Raw genomic sequence first — 6,931 nt, forward strand, 5'->3', positions numbered from 1 at the left:
GATCTTTTCATGGCAGTGTGAACAGCACAGGTCAGATTCTTTTTCGAATACGACCCATATCCGATACGTATCCGATTCAAATGCGACCTAACGTTCAGGTCGCATTTATCCGAACTGAACGTCACTAATTCTCAACAAATCTCACTCTTGTACGCGCAAGCGGGAAGAAAAACAACATCTATGACGGACTATATGAGGATTAAGTTGTTAATATGCTGCTCCGGCCGGACAACAACTTCAAATATGTAAGCTAAGCTCCACCATTAGCCTCCATGTTTACTTCCGCAAACACTGAGCACGTCCTCTTTTTATGGCGGTTGGCAGCAGAACACTGACACTATTGCGCCCTCTACTGCGCATGCGGGACACTTTCAGGTCGTTTGCCCGTTCACACTGCAGAACGCATACAGGTCGCAATTACTGGCAGTGTGAACGCCCCGGCAAAAAAATCGGAATTGCCAAAAAAAATTGGAATTGGGTCACTTCAGGCTGCAGTGTGAACGCACCCAATGAGACCTGCAGGAACCAGTTTCTGTGAGAGATTCTACAGAAAGTTACAAAAATGTATTGTTTTACAAATGGCATTTTTATAGACTTCACTTTTTACCTGCAATAATTGTGTAGACTAGCCTAATAATTTTAGTCCCCAGGGCCTGTCAGATTAATTATAACAATTTCTTTAATCCCCTGGAAACTTTTTATGTTTGATAAAAAGTTAGATTTTAAAAAAAATTTGCTGTCTTAAACAATCAATTTCTTATTTTAGCATTAGTGTTTAGAGTTCTGTTTGTAAACTAGGCATGTTGCTGTTTTCTTCTAAGATTAATGAATTTATCATCATCAGATCATGCTGTTTGCATTATGTATTCACTGCTCGCTGCCATTCATTTTCATCTTTTGTTACTTTTGCTAAAAAGCATCAAACATGCACTTTTTCTTTTACCTAATTCAGTTTTGTCTTATTTTTCTCAACTTAATTTTTTTATGAACATTTTCATAACTCCCTTGTTAATCATTAATTTTAATTCCTAGACCTCCATTTCAACATAAATAATGTATTTATGATATAAGAAGACAATGCATGTTCAAGCATGCATTTTTCAGGGCACCTGAAATAACAAAAATACTTTAATAAAAGTTAAAAGATAAACATGCAGCGCCTTGATAAGCATTTAAACATGAGCAGGTTTCGACTGAAGCCCTCCTGTGGTTTGGTGAGACCAGCTCACTGCCAGCCAAAGGATTTAATGGGGTCAACCATGAATGAATGCACTCAGCAGGAGGGTCTCTGTGTGTGCGGTTTCTTATTACTTATTCATGCCACTGAAATGCTATAAAAACATGTAGAAAGAGTGGGAAACATGCGCCCTCCTGTGGCATGAAGAGAAACTGCGACATCTTGTGTAACCCATTTCCACGCTGTAGTCGCCACATGACCTTTACAATCAAAACAAAGTAAATCATGTCGTTTTGAAGCTTCATTTGCTGATTTTCATGTAACAACACTGACACCAGCTTGCAAACAGAAGAATGTATCATTAGAGGATTAGGAAAAACAATAGTTGGAGAAATGACAAATTCCCAGACCGTTTGTGTGTCATGGTCTCAGATTTTCACAGCAACAAAGAAGAATATTGGCCTCTTCCCTCACAGATCGACTCATGCTCTGTCAAAGAGAGCTTCCTATAAATCCATCTGCAGATCTTCGGCTGGATTAGAGTCAGGGTCTCTGACCATGCTCTGGAGGTGATCAACCCGCCTCAATTCGTCTGTCTTTCCTTAAAGTGTTTTGGTAGTTTTGTCATGATTGTTTTTCCTATAATTTATTGCCATCTCCCTCAGCCTCCTCTAATGAGGTCGTCAACACATTTATGTCTTTATCATGCAGGGGTAATTTGCTTTAGGTGGTTTTGGGTCACCAGTCTAAAACTCAACTCCCATTTGAATACCGTATTTTCCGAACTATAAGGCGCACCTTCAATGAATGGCCTATTTTAAAACTTTTTTCATATATAAGGCGCATAGAATAGACACTTCAGTTTGGGTTGCCGATTTGTTCCGTACTCTATTATTACACATCCACATTTGTAAAGAAATGGTCCCAAGTACTTTATATAGTAGGCTGTCCCACTCGTTGTTTCACTCACGGTGTTGGTGTTGTGATATTGTGCCCAACTTCTTTCTGGGTAGCACAGACCAACTGACACGCTGCCGCCGCAGTTTCCATCTCTCTTCCCCCGCCCCCTGGCTTTAAATGTATTATCAAACTTTATTAACAAACCAGTTTTATGACAACTATCCCAGCATGCACCGCACACTTCTTCTACGGGGGAAAATGAACTCGGCAGCTGCTAACCTAGTTGCTAGACCTGTTGTGGCTCAATATTAGGCGCACCGGGTTATAAGGCGCACTAGGAAATTGAAGGTTTTTAGGTGCGCCTTATAGTGCGGAAAATACGGTACTCTGCAAGTCTTGATGGACTCTTTCCAGTTTAATCAGTTCATTTGTCCTTTGCTGAAGAATCTATGGATTGCATATCTCTAAGTTTCTCTGAAATCTGTTGAGGGGATTTGACTGATTCACCCTGGTTCTTATTTTTCTTTTCTCTTCTTTTAATTTCTCATTTGAAGTGCCGCTCATATGACATTTTGAGAACATATTGATGATTAATACAGCCTGACTTTTTTCCTTCTTCAGAATTGTAGTCAAGACGATCTACCCAAGAAGACCAAGTCAAGACCAGCACCTCGCGCTACGTGACACAAAAAATTTAGTTTTACCTATCAAAATTGCTTCTCAAATTGATCTTAAAGATCCACATTCCCATAAACACAGATATTAAATACTTAGAGCTGAAATAAATTTAATCGGTAAAGATCCATCCAGAAGAATCGGATCGTTCCTGAATGTCATATCAATGCAGACTTTGGTACCAGCGTTGTCCCATATATGCGACACCTCAGTCAACACCTCCACACAATAATTCAGCGCATGAGTGACAACTTTTTCTCATCGCAGATGCAACATCAGTCAGTACAGCTAGCTTTGCTAGCATCACGTCCACGGAGCTTACCTTTCTTTAAGCTTTCCTTCCAAGTGACCAAGGGCGTAGGAACAAGTTTATCATTGGGGGGGACACATATCGGAAACTTGAAAGATCCGTAAATAGCTTGAGCAAAAATGTCAAACAATGGTGTCATCAATGTGTTACTCTAATCTAACTATTTACAATCCAATAATCAGATTAAAATTACGTATCCAAATTAAGTATTTGTGATTATTTTTAGAAAACACATATTGTTGCTTTCTTCTTTTTCCTTGGGGAGATAAGTTTCATATGTAACACCAGAGACACAAACGTAAACGATGGAGGGAAAAGAGATGCACATTTTCGATCTGATGGATGAATTTTTCATTGAGTGATCAAATTACTCTTTCAAAGTAACTATGCCATCCATGGCAATAAACTAACTACACTATAAATCATATGTGTGTAGACATGTCACAATAACAAATTTTGATTTTTGATAAACAATATTATTGTTGTTTTTAGACCATTTTTAAGTAATAAATGTTAATGGGAAAATTATAATGCAAGAACACAATCTGAAAGATCAGTAAACTTAAAATTATAATGAACATTTAACACTGCAACTGGAAGGCATCTCAAATATCCAAAATAAATAAACAAAATGACAAAAATAAAATGACTTTTGAAGTCTTTGTAAATAAAAATTTTCCTTCTAAAAAAGGTTTAGCTGAGACCAAAGCACCAACCTGAAAGCTTTTATCATACAGTTTTTTTGTAGAAAGAAAGAGAAATAAAAAGAGAAGTGATAAATCATGCCAATGGAAATTATTGAATTTGTTTTAATTTATCATGAGCACGTAGGTCGGTTCATTGTGCGCGTTGAAGCGGACACGCAGCGGCACGAGCTGACGCCGCCGCATGCGCAGCGTGTCGCAGCGCCTCGTGCATCTCTGGATCTTTGCAACTCGGTGCGGATCACGCGCGCCGCTCTCCCAGGCGGCTCCAATGTAAACCTTAACTATAAACCTTGGGGCTGGTACAGTTTATAATCAGTTAACTCACACACTGTGATTAACATTAGAGTTGCTACCTGTAACTATCCTGGCTCCCTGGCTGGGCTGGCAGTTTTGGCGGGTCTGAATCGCTGCCAACAAAAAACTCCGCTTCATCTCCAAGACGACGAACAAAATGTGTCCAGTTTTTGGCTTTTCCTTGCTCTCTGTAAAATAAGTGGTATTTCAAAAGAGCGGGAGAAAACATATTTTTTTATCAATAAGAATTTTTGTTGCTACGCTGTTAATCTGTTGCTATAAGAGATGATCGCGTTTTCTGGTAACCAAGCTCCACAAAGTTCCATAAAGTAAACATCTGAGAGAGAGCAGAAGAAATCCTATGTTTTTTGAACAATAACAATTTTTTGTCGCTAATCTGTTGCTTAGAGATCAGTGTGTTTACTGGTAACCAAGAGCCACGAAGTGAACTTCAGATATTTACTTTAGCGTAATTTGCCAACGGTAAATGTCTTGTATCTAATCAGGTAAGCGTTATTTCGAAAGAGCTTTTGTTTTATAAACTACTTGTTATTAATTTGGTTTTAAGAGATAAGCGGGTTTTTTCTGGTAACGAACTGCCACGAAGTATAAATCGAGATTTTTACTCTTGTGTTGAATGTGTGTTTAATATAGCCTATTTGCCATTAATGACAAAAAAAATTACTTTTCTGCAAAATTGACCAACTGCACAATTCTTGTTAGTGTAAAATAAGTGTTATTTCAAAAGAGCGGGAGAAACATATTTTTTTATCAATAAGACTTTTTTGTTGCTACGCTGTTAATCTGTTGCTTAGAGATGATCGCGTTTTCTGGTAACCAAGTTCCACAAAGTTCCATAAAGTAAACATCTGAGAGAGCAGAAGAAATCCTATGTTTTTTGAACAATAACAATTTTTTGTCGCTAATCTGTTGCTTAGAGATCAGTGTGTTTACTGGTAACCAAGAGCCACGAAGTGAACTTCAGATATTTACTTTAGCGTAATTTGCCAACGGTAAATGTCTTGTATCTAATCAGGTAAGCGTTATTTCGAAAGAGCTTTTGTTTTATAAACTACTTGTTATTAATTTGGTTTTAAGAGATAAGCGGGTTTTTTCTGGTAACGAACTGCCACGAAGTATAAATCGAGATTTTTACTCTTGTGTTGAATGTGTGTTTAATATAGCCTATTTGCCATTAATGACAAAAAAAATTACTTTTCTGCAAAATTGACCAACTGCACAATTCTTGTTAGTGTAAAATAAGTGTTATTTCAAAAGAGCGGGAGAAACATATTTTTTTATCAATAAGACTTTTTTGTTGCTACGCTGTTAATCTGTTGCTTAGAGATGATCGCGTTTTCTGGTAACCAAGTTCCACAAAGTTCCATAAAGTAAACATCTGAGAGAGAGCAGAAGAAATCCTGTTTTTTGAACAATAACAATTTTTTTGTGCTAATCTGTTGCTAAGAGATGAGTGTGTTTACTGGTAACCAAGTGCCACGAAGTGAACAAAAAGCAGAGCACAAACATTTCTATTGTAACTATTACCCACATTAAAAGTAGGCTTTTTCCTAAAATAAGCTTTTTAGCTATTTTGTTTATTTATTAACCATGTTTAGCACACTGAATAGAGGAAGTCAATGTAAGACAACATGCTAGTTATAGCCCACATGCCACTGGCTGCATTTAGGCTAATATTACCATTATTCGATCTTGATATTGCCTAATGTTTTGTGATACCAAGTATAGGCTACAGAACAAAGACAGAAATATTTACAAAAAAAGATGTTTAAGCAGAATCATTGCAAAGGCAGAAATGAGAAAAAAAACACCATTTATCTTAAACTCCTAGAACTGGCTTTAATTCTTGAGTTAAAGGAATTCTATTAAAAAACAGAAACACCTGCTTTACAAGCAGACTTAAAATGTTCCTTTCTGTGAGCATCCAATGTATCATCTGATATTGTTCGGACAGGTTCAGATCTGATATCACTTGCCTTGTTAAATTTCCTGTTCCTACGTTCTCTGACGAGGCCCAGAAATTTGATAACGAGTCAGATTTCTAAGTTTTAAAATGTTATCAGAAAGGTAGAAAGTTTGCAAATTATTTTCCTTACACTTTACAGTTATCCAGATGAAGTAATCATCTTTGTTGTAAAATATCTTGGAATTTGTGGCTGCAGCATTGCAAATGCTAGAAATAGTTATGGGATGTAAGCATTCTGCACATCATGGTGCTTGTTAGAGAGCCCTAAATATTGTATGTTTATGTTATTTCCCTCAGTTACTCAACATATACTGTTACAGAAACTCACAGTTTCAGTGTTGGGGTCACATTGTATTTGGGAAACATTTGATAGTTGTGCACATAAGAAAAAATTAATGTAGTTTACTGCCAGGTGAAACGCTAGTTAAAATCAAACCTACTTGGAGATACTCAGACAATGTGTATATATATTTATTCATATTTATATAAATTCCCTTCTCACCCTTCCGCAGGTGGACTCTTTCATCCTCTGAGATCGGGTCCTTTACCAGAGGCCTGGGAGCTTGAGGGTTCTGCTCAGTATCTTGGCTGTACCTAGAACCGGACATTTCCGGTCTGAGATGTCTGATGCTGTTCCTGGGATCTGTTTTAGCCACTGCTCCAGTTTGGGGATGACTGCCCCGAGGGCCCCGATGACCACAGGCTAGACTACCACAGGTCCCTGCGCTCCTCGGCCCTGTAGACGCAGGGTGAATCCTAGCAACCTGCGGCCTCTTTGCCGGGAGCACCGGATGCCACCTGATGGTGTAGACCCGCCGATTTCTGCCAGGATCAGTTTGGTAAATGCCAGGTCGCTGACAAATAAAACTTTCGTCATTAGA

The 6,931-nt window shown here is 38.1% G+C and overlaps 1 long non-coding RNA gene across 1 annotated transcript; it reads left to right on the forward strand.

Moving 5' to 3' along the window:
- The first annotated feature begins 3,410 nt into the window (after nt 1-3,410).
- On the forward strand, nt 3,411-6,931 carry LOC145552228 (uncharacterized). The gene is made up of 2 exons (XR_014088192.1): nt 3,411-5,099; nt 6,563-6,931. It is a non-coding gene; the product is annotated as an uncharacterized LOC145552228 (long non-coding RNA).

The sequence above is a fragment of the Poecilia reticulata genome, chromosome 7 (assembly GCF_904066995.2).
Source record: "Poecilia reticulata chromosome 7, P_reticulata-male-v2, whole genome shotgun sequence".
Classification (NCBI taxonomy): Eukaryota; Metazoa; Chordata; class Actinopteri; order Cyprinodontiformes; family Poeciliidae; genus Poecilia; species Poecilia reticulata.